This window comes from Cupressus sempervirens, chromosome 3, assembly GCF_028749045.1.
Source record: "Cupressus sempervirens isolate cs-2001-9-10 chromosome 3, ASM2874904v1, whole genome shotgun sequence".
NCBI lineage: Eukaryota > Viridiplantae > Streptophyta > Pinopsida > Cupressales > Cupressaceae > Cupressus > Cupressus sempervirens.
The window spans coordinates 534993920-535009812 of record NC_143120.1 but is presented as its reverse complement, the minus strand read 5'-3'; positions in this window follow the sequence as shown (position 1 = coordinate 535009812).

Sequence of the window (15893 nt, the reverse complement as noted above, 5' to 3'; positions counted from 1 at the left end):
TATTGTTGCATCAAATTCTTTTGAATCCCCATTTGAAAATAGTTTTGAGGTGTCAATCTCCTTGTATTGTTCACCATTCTTAGCTATGACAATCTCTCTTCTTCTCTTTAAGGATTTTCTCAGTTCCTCTCTAGCTTCTTCCAAAGCATGTAAACTAAGTTGCATATCAATTGCCTGGTTCTCTATGATCTTCCCAAGTTTGTTGACTTCCATTTCTAGATCTTTTCTCCAAGCTGAAAGGCTCCTTCTTGTGAGAACTTTGCTCTGATACCAATCATTGGAATTTACAAGTGGGAAGATTTACTTTTGGGGGGGGGGGGGGGGGGGGAGGGTGAATTAGAAGTAACTAACTTTAACCATTTCAAAACTTTTTAACTAAAATCATTCACATGCATCTAAATCATCTAATAAACATGAAAGTAAAGACATGCATGAAAATAGATAACATAAGATTTGGTAACCTAGAAACCCTCCAAAATGAGAAGGTAAAACTGGGATGGGGATGACACCCACAAAGTATTACTATAGCAATATGTAACTATTCAAGGTTACAAAGTTTGACCACTTCTAATGGTATACCCTAGGAAAGGCCTATCTTATTAAAGACTTTACACCCTGCTAAAAGTGATTTGGTTAAAGGATTTACAAACATTTACTTGGAATGTTACCCTGTTAAAGGATATAGCACCTTGTCTAAAGGCTTAAAACATGGCTATTAAACCAACCTATCATCATAGGATTTTCATTCCTAATACAATTGCTAGAGAGTATTAGAAAGTCTTGACCTGATGACTTGCAAGCCTTAATTGTTGATTCCAAATCCTCATTCTGCTCTATCTATTCTGATCCTCACTTGATCTAATATGACGATCTTCAAAATTTTGATACTCTATTCTTGATCAACTAGATCATGTAATGTTTCTATGCTCTTTCTGAGTCTTTACACCCCTCTATACTTCACTATAATTCACCCATACACTTCTCTCATCCATACATATAATGGCATTTCATCCTCCTTTTAAAGGCTTCAAAGACTTAGGGTTAGGTATTAATCTATAATCAATATTTATTCTTCATTTCTTACTCAATTCTTTCACTTTTCCTATTGGTTACATGCCTTCTCCATTTTTCTTATTGGCTGCATTCCAATACATAGGTAATGAAAAATATTTGATCTTCAAGATTTGATACAAACTCATATTTTGATTCTATGTTACTCGGCACTTACTAGTTGCTGATGCTTGACACATATAGGAATTTTGTCTCACTCAGCATCTATACTTTGCTTAGCACCTATAGTGACTTGACATCACTTATCACTTAGCACTTGAACTTCACTCGACATCTAAAGTTCACTCAGCACCTGAAGTTCACTCAACACCTATTGAATTCTCTCGCTCACCACACATTGTAACTTAGCTTCTGTATTATACTTGACATCATTTTGAGAATTTGTTAAGTATGTTGATACTCAATTGTCAAAACCAATTTGAGACCAACAAATACATTTTTGGAAAAAGTTTCATACAAGCATACTAAATATTGTCACCTTGGTCTAGGAATCTCTATCATCTGGCTTAAGGAGAAATATCACACATCAAAGTTTTGTCGCATGGCTATACTATGAAGTATCGCACGATAGTCTTTTAGCAAAAACTATCACCTAACAAGGATTTTCTTGTTGATTGGGGTGTTATTAGTAAATTTTTAGTTTCTTCTTGCTCCTTCTTATTCTTGTTGCAGGTCTTTAACTATTTTTCAAAGGACCATTTACAGATTGGTTTTTGTTTTTTTTGGAGCTAACCCATGGTGCTAATGGTTGTGTTTGTATGTTGCCATCTTTAAAACCTTAACATTACCTAAAAGAACACATGTCAAAGCTTCAAAGGCATAAAGGCTACAAACAATTGTTTGCAGGGCTACCTGATGCATAAAAATCCAACTTGCTTATTTTTTGATTTCATGTGTGGAATCTACTAGTTGTCCTTTTTTAGGCACATTAAACTTGTGATTGAGGTTGTTTGGTGATAGGAGAGTATGCTCTTCACCCTTGCATTGAATTATAAATCTTGACCCACCTTTGGATTTTAAAAGAAAGGGGGTAATTGAATCTTCTTGGCATGTTTTGGAGAAGCAATCAAGATAGGAGAGTATGCTCTTCACCCTTGATTTGAATAAGAAATATTGATCCTTGAGAGTGGATCCATTTTGTGTTTGTTAGGATCCTTTAGAGGGCTTGCTCTTGGAAAACCTGAGAGGAAAAACCCAAGTAGGGACAAGCAAATTACTTGGCTCTTCCAACCCACTATAAACTCAAGGCTATCAAGGACATAAAACCTTGGTAGATGTAGTGTTTATCTTTTCTTAGTGTGATCGCTTATGGGATTCCAACCATAGAGAGATTAATAGACAAGAATGATTAAGGTGCGCTTGTGACCATGAGGTCTATTACCCACCACAAGGTGGGGTGTCCCTTATTTGAGTGCAAGAGGAATAGTATGAATAGAAGCCCTATCTAGACACCCTAAGTTAGTATCCACCCTATTTTTTTGCTCAAGTTCTTGGTGCAAGGATTGATCCTAGTGGACTACCTAGATCACCCCAAGATTTACACTCACCATATGTGTTCCCTTGGTTGTGCTTATGACACTTGTATGATAAAGCCACTATCTCTTGTGGGTAACCACTTGGTGTGAGGCAAAGGAGCACCAAGTGTGGGCCAAGTTGTTGAGTAATGAACCGTGACCTTAAGGTAGATTGCTTGGGTACTATTTTTGAATGTGTTGACTAGTGTTAATGTTCTTGCCCATCAAACAATCTTGGTAATATTAGTAGAAAGGCTATTTTGATATCACAAGTGCATGTTGGAAAAGTTATTTTTACCCTTGTTCAACTATTTGAGACATGTTAAAACACTTACTATTTGTAAACCTTGTTAATAACCAACACAAACTAGAAACATATACTATCTAATTTGAAAAATTACTTGATTGTCAAAACTGAAACACAAATTTTGGATTAAGAAATTGGTCTTTTGTACACAAAAACTAGCACTATAACACCTATCTTCGTGAGAAATATTGCATGACACTATTTTGAAAAAATTGTGTCACTTTGTTATTGTAAAGTCTATCACTATGATTTACTAAGTTCTATTATCTCACCTCTGGAAAACTGTCATCTATAAGAAAAATGTTACCCTGCCATTCTAAAGTGTATCACACAACATTTTATGTTGTCCTACTATCACTTGATTTTTGGGAAAGTATTGCCTGAGGTTATTTGCTATTGAAACAAAGTCTATGTTCCAATTTTTCTAATTTACTATCTCATTACTTCCATCCCCTAGGTCCTAGTTGCACATCCATATGTTAGGAAGCTATCCTAGGTTGAAAATATGGGTTTAGTCTGTTAGATGTAATTCTTGAAACATCACTGATAAATCACTTGTCAAGATCTAGTTACCATTCTATTTTAGCTATTTTCTATTGAGCTTCTTGCTCACTTACTCAACTTGAGTCACTAGTGCTGTAAATTCTTGAGCATTGTTTGAAAAGTGATCTATTATACTTTGACAAGTGACTAATCTTGATTCTAAAAGCTTCAAATCTGACCTACTTTTCTTGTCCTATTAAGCAAAGACAAGTCCTTACATGCTGGTTACAAATAGATTTCAAGTTGGGAGTGGTATTCATACCCCTTTTGTTTTCAAACAATTAGAAACCCCACCTAGACATCCTCACAGATAGCCTTATGTGGAAGACCTTGAGCCTATTGAAATGAAAATAGCTAATGTTAAGCATAATTTTCTTTATAGTTTTAAAAACCCATTCAGTACACCTTGTGAGGCACCTAATGGTGGGAATAGTTTGGTCACCATGATTCTCCCCAATGAAGTCCAACATCATTTAGAAGAACAAGCATGTGAAAATAAAAGGATTTTAGAAGCCATGTATGCTAGGGAGAAATAACATTAGTAAGTTGAAAATAATAACCTTACTAGCCATGAAGGGAACAAGGGGACTTGCTCTCAAAATGTTTTTGATGGCAATGATGGAAACAACACACCTCCAAGAACTCCTTGAGTCACCATGGGTGCATGACCTTCTCATCATGAAAGTGATGAACAAGTAACTAGCAAGGATGTTATAAAATTCCAACAAGATATCTTTGCTCAAAAACTTATACTTAGAGCTTTAGAGGAAAACAAATACCAATATTTTTGATACATGGCAGCAAGAGGATGGAAACTGCCCCAAGATTTTGATATAGAGTGTATAATTCCAAAACAAGAACCCACTAAAGCTAAAATCTTAAGGGAGGAAATACAAGAATTGAGGAAAAAATTTGCACAACTACAAACTTCAAAAGAACCACCCAAAAATTCATTGTTTGAATCAATATGTGCCCTTCCATTTGATAAGAGTCTCTACATGCTACCATTTCCTAAGGATATAGAGGTTCCTAAGTATGAAAAATATGATGGAAATGGTGATCCTCATGATTATGTGAGGCATTTTTATGCTCTTAGCATGGATTTTATGCATGAAGACACCTTTCTTATAAGGTTATTTCCTAGGAGTCTAAGAGGGCAAGCTATGGAATGGTTCACCAAATTGAGTCCTCCTATTAAAACATTTGATGACCTTGCATAATTTTTTATTTAGCAATATTCCTATAATATTCAACATCCTGTAATGGTGCTAGACTTATGCAATATCAAAAAAAATTGGGAGAACCCTTTACACTGTATCTTCAATGATGGAGATCCTTATACTCTCACTATCCTTGGCAAGTTCTTGAGGCTGAAAAAATTGATATTTTTGTCAATACACTCATACTAGAATTATACTTTGATCTAAGGAAATATTTATTTGCATCCTTCAATGCCATGGTTGAGAGTGTGTATCATATTGAAGATGTTGCTATCAAAAGAGGTGATATATTTTTCATAAGAAAAGAGAACAACAACAATGGAAATGGTAAAGACAGAGGTAAACCTTGGAATAAAAACATATATGTTGTCAATGATGGAGTAGTAGAAACTCTTAAGACCAAGGAACTTTTGTTTAATCTTTATACTACCATTTATGCCACAAAGAAACAAGAAAATGTGAAACCACAAACACTTGACAAGAGCTTTAAGTTTACCAAGAAATGACATGTTTACACACCAATGGTTGAGCCCTATGCAGTGGTCTTAAAAACTCTAATTGAAAATAAGTTGATTACTTTGCTAGATAATTTCCAACCTTATGACCCACCCATCAAACCCCCATGGTGGAGAGAGGATCATATCTATAGTTATCATTGAAGCAAGGGTCACAACACTAAAAACTATTTTAACCTCAAAGATATAATTCAAGATCTTATTGAGGAAGGCAAAGTTGTCACAGATGGTCTCACCAAAATTGCTAATCACAAAGCTTTTAAATAACCCTTACCAAAATAAAAGGTGAAACATCTAAAGCTGCTAAAAAGAATAATGATGTCAAGATTAGCTATGCTTAGGCTGACACAAACAATGTCATAGGCATGCTCGAGCCTGTTGAGCATTTATGCATGGAAAGTTATAATGATGGCAACCAATATGTAGCTGAATGACCATAAGTTGTCTTAAAAATGTGCAATGTTCCTGAATACCATAATGAATCTAGACCTAAGGTGGTGCTCTAGGTGACCAATTCTTTTCTATCATGAAATGAACCACTTCATGTCTTTACTAGGTGGCAATCTAAGGTTGTTCTAAAAGTTACCCAAGATCCTAAGAATGCTTCATATTCTAAACAACTAACTACTTCTTGAATCTCCAACTATGACCTTGTTAGTTAATTACAATGTACCCTAGCTCAAATTTCCATTTTCAAGTTATTAGATTTATCTCCTTTGCACAAGGATATCCTTGAAAAAGCTTTACCCTCTTCCAATATTCCCACAAAAATTGATGCAAAATGATTCCAAGCTATGGTGAATCATATCTCTTCACCTTACCACCTCACTTTTTCCAAATAAGATGACCAAGCTCTCAGTCATCCCCACAACCTTGCTCTCCATGTCAAAGTCCAAATCTTCCATACTCACATTTTTTGTGTCTTGATAGACAATGGTGCAGGGTTAAACATCATTTCATTTAACATAATCCAATAGTTGGGCATGTTAGAATTTGCTATTGACCCTAGGTGCAAGATCACTATAAAAGCCTATGATGAGGTTGAAAGACCTTCCAAGGGTCTAATTGTGATACTAATCAAAGTTGGTCTAGTGGAGAAAGATGTTTTTTTCCAAGTACTAGATCTACCCCTTGCATATAATTTTTTGTTGGGATGACCATGTATTCATGACATGCAAGTGGTGCCTTCTACATACCATTAGTGCATAAAGTTCCCTTTAAATGGTATTGAAGTAGTTTTCCTTGGTGACAACTCAATGTCCATTAACACATTGTCTATTGCTAAAATATTGGTTCCACATAATTGCTCTTCTTATGAGCCAACACCATCTTTTATAGAGTGTGAAAAAAAATGAAAATGATGAGTCTTGGTATGGGCGAATACACTTTAGACTCTATTACTACTCTACCTATTTCACCTCAATCTTATGGGAAGTTGTCTACTAAAAAGAAACCTTCAGTGTATTCCATGACTTTTTTTGGGTACTTTTGTGTAGTCCTCAATTCCCCTACAAGTAGAAAAAGAAAAACAAGCTATTAAAGATTGGATATATAGGGGAGACGAAGATGAGGAGGATATTATAGTCACCACTCCCATTTCTCCTAAATGATATGGAGAAGGATATAAGATTCTTGTAAACATGGGTTATCAAGGTCATGGGTCCTTAACTAGTAATGAAAAATCTCTAGTTGAACCTTTAAGTCATACTCAAGGTCATGATGCTCGAGATACTGCTAGCCTAGGATTTGGGCTAGAGGATAATATGCTAGCATTTGCTCAAAATGTACCCATATCTAGTGAATCAGAGGATGATGATTCTCCCTTTGTTGCTACCACTTCACAAGATGAAGACTTTATACCTATAAATTCTCTTCTAAAACATTCACTACCAATAATGATGTTGAGGATTCCACCTCTAGATAGCTAGAATAGGATGAATATGACCTTGAAGATTTGAATACAGGATGGATTAGACAAATTAAGACCCATCTAATCACTAGAGATTAGAGTACATACTCTCAAGAGTATGAATGGGAAAGTTTATTAGATGCCTCTTATGAACTGAAGGTTGATGTCATTCACACTTATGAAATCCAATCAAATGTGATAGATGAGTCTAGTGTAAGGTTTGATGAGTTTGGCTTGAAAAATACTTTAGTGGGCCATGTTGGTCCCTCTAGGACTATTCTTAATCTAGATACCTTTGCAACATTCACTATAGGATCAACTTCACATATCACCAGATATGACTCTTTTTGCATCAATCACCTTGAAGCTTCTACCTCACTCTCATTGATTCATCCTAATCTCATAGATTGCTTCATTCAACATTAGAAACCAAAAATACAATCTTTTTGAAATGACTATGAGATTTCCTATTAACTAAATGGCACTGAACCCATCAATTCTTCCTCTAGTGAACTCGTGACTCAAATGAAAAAATTAGATATCAAGTACCTTAGTCATAAAATCAAAAGAAAAAATAAATAGTCAAATGGAAAAAACCACATTGTGGCAGTATTTGAACCTAAAAATAGTAAAAATAAAGATGTATCTAATGGTGAAAACCTCTTCAAGGCACCTATAAATGAGGTACTTGGTAGTTTTCCAAGTTATTTTCAATATAGATCATCGATTCTCATTGAGCCTACATAACCAATCAACTTGGGCATAGAGGAATCTCCTAAAACCATTCATGTAGCTCAATCATTGTCAGCTAAAGAAAAGGAACAATTTGCCCAATTTTTTCAAGACAAAAAGATCAATTTTGCATGGACATACTCAAACATGACTCAGCTTGACATAGATCTTATCATGCATCATTGTCTATTTCTCCTAATATCAAGCATGTTAAACAAAAATTGAGAAATATGCATCTACATGTAGCCTTGTTGGTGAAAGGAAAATTGGAAAAACTCTTGAGTGAAAATTTTATTAGAGCAATTGACTATGCAAAATGGATTTCCAAAACTGTACCTATATCCAAACATGATAAAACGATCTGAGTTTAAACTAATTTTAGAGACCTTAATAACGCATGCCCCAAGGATGACTTTCTACTACCAAACATTGATATGATAGTGGACATGACTGCGGGTTATGAGATGTACTCCCTTATGGATGGGTTTTCTAGGTATAACCAAATTAAGATAGCTCCAATTGATCAAGAAAAGACAACCTTTACATGTGCATGGGATACTTTCTATTGGAATGTCATGCTTTTTGGGCTCAAGAATGTCAGTGCTACCTACCAAAGAGCAATGGCCACCTTATTCCATGATATTATGCATAAACATATGGAAGACTATGTTGATGACACATTTGCAAAATATAGAAAAAGAGACACACATCTTGAAGACCTTAGATTGATATTGAACTGTATGCAACAATTCCAACTTAGGCTAAACCCAAAAAAGTGTGTCTTTGGTGTCACTTATGGAAAATTGGTAGGCTACATTATCTCAACAAAAGGTATTGAGGTCGATCCTGAAAAGGTCCAGGCTATCATAGATATGCCTCCTCCAAAAAATATTAGTCAACTTAGAAGTCTACAAGGGCATCTACAATCCATAAGAAGGTTTATTTCTCAATTGGATGATAAAGCTCAACCTTTTAACAAGAATTTGCACAAAGGTTCTACTCATATCTGGAACAAAAAGTGTCAACAAAGTGTAGATCAAATCAAAGGATACTTGGCAAAACCTCTAGTTTTGATGCCACCTATTCAAGGAAAACCTTTGATCTTGTATATATCAACTACAGTTTCTTCTCTAGGAGCGCTATTAGCCTAAAGTGATGAGACTGGTAAATAATGGGCTATATATTATATTAGTTAAACTTTGGTTTCTTATGAGATGAACAATACCGGCATTGAGAAAGCCTATCTTGCAGTGATCTTTGCCTCTCAAAAGCTTTGACATTACATGTTGGCACATACAGGTCACCTAGTTGCTAAAATTGATCCTTTAAAATATCTATTGAGGAAAGCTATGCTTGTTGGTCATCTAGCTAAATGGATAATAATTTTTTCAGAATTTGACATTCAGTATGTCGAATGTAAAGCCATCAAGGACAAGCTATAGTTGACCAACTAGCTATTTTTCCTCTAGCAGATACAACACCCATACAAGCTAAATTTCTAGATGCCTCAATTACATACATCACTGAGAGAACTTGGAAAATGTTCTTTGATGGGTCTCATACAAAAAATGGAGCTGGAGCAGGTATCTTGTTTGTTTCCCCTCATGGATATATAATCCCCAAACCTTACAAACTCTTACTCCATTGTACAAACAACATGGTGGAATATGAGGCTTTAACAAATGGGATCAAGATGGCTCTTGAATGGAGAATAACTGAATTGCATATCTATAGAGATTCTCAACCTGTTATTAACCAAGTAAATAATGACTATCAAATGAAAGATGACAAGTTGATACCTTACAAAAGGTTCATAGATGCTCTAAGGAACTACTTTACTTTTGTGACATTCCAAAAAGTTCCTAGAATAAAAAACAAGGCTACTAATACCATGGTCACTCTAGCATCTATTCTTCAACTACAAGAACATGAATCCTAATTTGAGTTCCTGGTAGAAGAACAACATCATATTGCCTACAATTCCTCTGATAATCAAGTGATATACACCATTGTAGGTCACAATTGCTCCCACTATGCCTCCATCTTCTCTTACTTGTGTGATTAAATTATTCCTAAGAACCTCACACACAACCAAAAATGCCAATTCCTTCACAATGCCTCACATTACATCTTGGTTTCTAGTGACTTGTATAGAAAATGTCTAGATGGAACATTGCTTAGGTGTTTAGAGCTAGAAGAGTCCATAAAGGCACTTGTTGAAGTTCATGATGTCATTTGTGGGGCACATTCTAATGGCCTTGCACTTGCTTGAAAGTTGCTTACGGTGGGTTATTACTGACCAACAATGCAAGCTGATGTTGTTTGTTATGCCAAGTCTTGTCAAAAATGTCAACTCCATGGAAATATAATTCATGGTCTTGGACATGAGCTAATTCCTTCTATGACATATTGGCCATTTCAATAGTGGGCCTTTGACTTGGTAGGTAAAATTCACCCAAGTTCATCTAGTGGTCATAAGTTCATCATTATAACAACTGAGTATTTCACTAAATGGGTTGAAGTTATGCCATTATCTATTGCTATAGGAAAACATGTTGCCCTATTTATACTAAATCACATCATTTGTTGATATGGTATTCCTTACTCTATTGTCACTGATAACGGAGGAAAATTCAAAAATAAGGACCTAAGGTAGCTACACAAGAAGTTTTAGATCAAACAACATTGGTCTTCTATTTATTACCCTCGAGGGAATGGCCAAGCAGAGGCCTCCAACAAAACATTGCTGAAAATCTTGCATCGCACAGTTCATAAGTCTGGGAGAGATTGGTACTATTAGATAAATCCCACACTTTGGGCCTACAAAACCACCATCTATACTCCTACAGGGGTCATACCCTTTTCTTTAGTCTATGGCCTTGAGGTCATTCTCCCATTAGAAGTAGAGATCCCCTCCTTGTGAGTTTCTTTACATGGGTTGATAACTGATGAAAACCATAGAGCTATGCAAATACAGGAATCAGAGACTCTTGATGAGCACCATAAGGTAGCTTTTGATCACATGAGTGCTTATCAGAAGTATATGTCTACTTAGTATAACAAAAAGGTTCATCCATGTGAGTTTCAATTTGGTGACCTTGTGCTTAGAGAAAATCCAAAAAATCAACAACATAGAGAGCAAAAGGGAAAGTTTGAACCTAATTGGTTAGGCCCATACATTATCATAGAAACATTTGGGTTTGGTGCTTATTAGCTATCCATTCTTGAAGGTGAAGAACTTGTAGAGCCTATCAATGTCCTACACTTAAAGAAGTTCTATGCTTAAAGGATATCTATGATCTTGAAAAAATCCTTAAAAATGATCATCTTAGTGAAAACCTAGCAATAGGCACTTTGATGTATTATGAAAAAAATTAAAAATACAAAAAATACAAATAAAATTGAAAATTTTCCTTAAAAAAATGGCTAAGTGGTGAAAACTTGGAAACAGGCATTGCTCAAGACCCTTGCACCTATGTCTATTAGTCTCAATCATGCACTCTACAACACACTTCCTAGCTTGGATTTGTTCCTTGTCCTCATCTCAAGGGTACAACTACTTAGCTTACTTGAGGTTTCCTTATGCATTAGGGTTTCTTTGTCAACTAAAAAAACAATTTTTCTAAACACTACTCCCCAACTTGACACCAAGTGTTTTTTAACACTTTTCAAATAGTTTACCTATGGTCTTTGATGTCACAATATTTCTCACTATCGTAATCAAGTCTTGAATAAATGGCCAAGTGACTTACACACATGCATTTAAACAATTAAACAACTGAGTTATGTTGATCTTTATCTATTTTTTGTGTTTTCTATGATGATTTCTTTACTATGTTTTCCCTCCTCAATAATCTCTCGAGGATATCATGGACTAGAAGACTGGGGGCATGAGGCATGCTTTCTTGATTTCTGCTTGTGGGTATACCTTATTTGTCTATAGTGTTTTAAGCATTCATGCTTGTCCTAGCTCACACTTTGACTAATAAAGGTATCATCCTTGACTATTTCACAAGACCATACTCGAGGGTTATCCTAGCATTTACGCCTTGATAATAGGTGTAATCTTGATATACTAAACTTAGGGAACCTAATCGTGTAGTTATCTTGACTTACATGTCTTTGATGCTTAGATTAGATTTCCACATACCTATTTGATCTTTGATCATATTCATATCCTCATAGTTATACTAGTGATGTTTGTATGATCTCATGATGTCCCTAATAAATGCTCAATGATGAAATAAGAGTCTAAGCATTATGCATCTCTTGTTGGTAAACCACTTTGCATATTTGCTTCCATGTTAGGTTCATTTTTCTAGTCTAGTCTTGCATTCCTACATATGGGGAGAGCTCTCTCTTCATCCTTTTTATGGACATATTGGTTAAATCTCTTTCATGTCCTTCTTTTCTTTCTTTATCATGTCTTTCACCTTCTTGATCTTTTCATCTCTATCTTGCTATCCTATCATCACAAGAGGTTAATCTAAACATCACATTCAATCTATCCAAGTGTCACATATTTTTAGAAACATAAAGTCTATATCATACACATGAGAGCTAAAAACATCATACATAAGAGAGATACATGAGCATAAGTATCCAAACAAACATGTACATGAGCAAGAAATAGAAGTTGAAACATCACACAAAAACTAAAATATTGAAACATCCATTTGAGACAAGTACACAAAACTACCAATCAAATCTAGTATCTCATATGTGTGTGTGTGAGTGTGTCTCATAGTACATACACAAAAATGAGATCCAAAATCTGTATATCTATTTCAAGAATACATGATGTACAACCAAAAGTCAAAACTATTAGTATCAAACTATGATTGACTCCAACCCTCTATACAGGAGGAGGAGGTGGTCCTAGTGGTGGAGCATGTCTCCTATCCGACAGTTGTACCACAACCTTTGACCTACCAACCTACTCTGAATAATTAGGAAGTCCCTGCTCTGGTGGCACTACACCCTTGTAGGTAGCATAATAGTATGTGACATGTGCACCATGATGTGTTTCCTCTTTCCTCATAGCATCTCGTTCTCTCTAGAGCTCATCCCCCTATGCCCACTCATCTATGAGCCGATGCTCTCACATCACAATAGCCACCTGAGCTATCTATAGCTCTTCCTCCAAGGTATGGATCCTCACATCTCATTCATCCTCCCCCCTAGCTAGTTACTCTAGCTCTACCTCTACTCTCCCTACTCACTGCTGCCTTAGTGACACCTCCTCCTCCTCCTCTTCCTCCACCTCCCTTGTGGCCTATGCTTGCATCCTCCTCCTCCCTAATTGGGACCTCTCTCCAACCTCCATTCATTTGACACCCCTACCTCCACCTCTACCTTTTCCTCCACCACCTCCATGTCCCCCCACTATGGGTAGTGCATCAAGCTCCATAAATCGAGGAAATAGATGTCACTATATCTCATACAAATATGCTAAGTCCACCCCTACATTTTCCATGTCTAGGCGATAATCCCAAGGAGCTCAAACTAGAGCTGCTATCTATCACAATGTTATATGGTAATCTAGAATAGGTAGCTAGCCCCATGCCTCATCAGAATGGAATTGAGCATAGGTGGTGGTCTCTACTAATATCACCTATCACTCCACAAACTACCGCCATACTTGGTTGATAGCGAACCACTCTACAATTTCTACGTGCCTCCCTACCAATGGTCTGTTGTATCTCATATAGTCTAGCTCCCAGGCATCTAACCACCTATGGCACTCTCGATAGGGCCACCATGTACATGTTGTCAGCTCAACAAAAAGATGGTGGTAATAGGTGATGTCACCACTATGTGTTTGGGGGGAAAGTCCTATGTATCCAAATATATATAGCTTGCTCTTCTCCCATGGTTGTACCCTTGGTCAGATCACAACAATGTGCTCCTAGGCCTAGATCTATGCCAAAACTGCCCCACATGCCCAAGAACCACCACTATGATACACTATCTCATGAATCTTGTGGTACATATATGCTAGTATCATTGGCCCCCATGCCATCCTACATGGTTGTGCAATCAAATCTACCACTAATCAAATCCATCCTAGTGGGAAACCCTTTTAGCTCCTATCTATCACCAAGGCCTAGGCTACTAGAGAACACATCAAACTCAACATAGGGTATTCAAAACCATAATCATTGATGAGTCACTCCCAACTCAGATGATAATCTAGGATGGTAACATTCTGGAACATCTGCTGCATAGCCGCCCGCCCCTCTATCAAGGTCTGATCATAGTAAACCGATGACATATCGCCAAACTTGGCATCAGTATACCCAACATCAAAGTCCAAACTTGAAAAACATAGATAGAGAAATCAAATGTATAACTTACCAAATCACCACAGTGAGGCACTGACAGTATATGATACACATCCTCTAATGTGATTGAGGCCTCTCTAGTTGGTAGATGGAAGGTATTATGCTTGTTGTGCCAGTGCTTAGCCAATGTAGTCAACAACCCATGTTTCACCTATATATGGGGCATCTATATAACCTACCTCAATCCCATGGTTGATATGGTAGCATGCTCAACATGTGTCAAATTTTCAACAACTCACAACCCCACCACTTTGGGGGCTCTAATAAGTAGCTTTAGAAATACCTCATGCACACATAAAACATGTAAATGTTAGTAACACATCACAACCATGCTCATAATGCAAAAAATCAACAAAAACATGATTTAAACCATCTGTGCAATACATTTTCCTATTGTAGGCAATACAATATGCTAGAACGATATCGTGTGATACTTTTTCTAAAGTTGTACAATACAATTCTATTGTGCAATACTTTGCACTGGTGCGAGCAACAAATGGGTATGTCCCATATGATAAACTATGAAACATACATGCAATATATTTTGTAATAAAATATATTGTGCAATATTTGTTAAAGTACCCATGCAAAACTTTTAAAATATCACACAATATTTTGTGTTAAAACCCTCAAAACTTGAAAAAAAACACTTTAAAAGCTCAAAAAAATAACCAAAATTTTTTCACTTACTGGCACCCTGTAGTCATCCAGCTGGTTGTGCAATTATCTATGCTCAAAATGGTGTTAGTGAGTTAGAATGGCTACTAACACCATAATGCTCTTTGGACCACTCAAAAGATCTCACTAAATCACAAATGACAAAAGAAATTTGAAAATGAAACTTGGGCACCTTTTATAGCCTCCAACCTCATTTTGACCTAATGTTCAAACTCCTCAAAATTTTGCAAAAATCACACCCCTGGCTAATTTTGACATCTTGGATCATTTTTGGGATTGAAATTGAAATCTAAGTTCATCTTGATGGTCAAAATCACATTTTAAAAATTTTCCTTCTTGTAAGCAATTAGTTGACCTTTTGAGGTCTAATCTCTAAATCATTGCTAGGGCATCTTCATGTCTTCATCACCTCTATGCGTCATATCTACTCAAATTCACCCTTTCATGTCTAAAATCATCTTTCTACTTGATTTGACCTAATTGTTATGTTGTATCCTTCATGGTCAAATCTAGTCAAATTGGGCCATTCTGTCACTCCTTCATAGTCACTCTTTGGTTCTAATAATCTATTTGTCATCTTGGACATTGCTTTATTCAAATTTACTCATATCTAGCTTATTTTTGCATGCGCTTACCCCATTTTGATTTTGATCCCGAGTGGGCAAAATGTACTCTATCATCGCTTGCTATAACCATCTATTTCTTAGGAGCATTTGTTTAATCTTTTTACTTGATCTCAATCTATCTACTTTGCTAGGTGTTAGAATTCTTCTTAAATTCTGATTTCATCTTTTCTTAGTGTTCAGTACTACCACTATTAAGCTGTACATTCAAGATTTTCTATCTCTTTCTATATTTCATTCTTCAGAATTAGATATCTATATCTATTGTTGCCTACTTGGCTTCTGTTTTCTTTGATATAATGTGTTCCCAAATCAATCACACATTAGTGAAAGAAGGGAAAATGTAATCAACTAAAAATGGTCATCTAGACCATTAGCCCCCTTTCTCAACATTTTGGCTAGTTTAATTAATCATTTACCTAGACCAAATTTCTAAT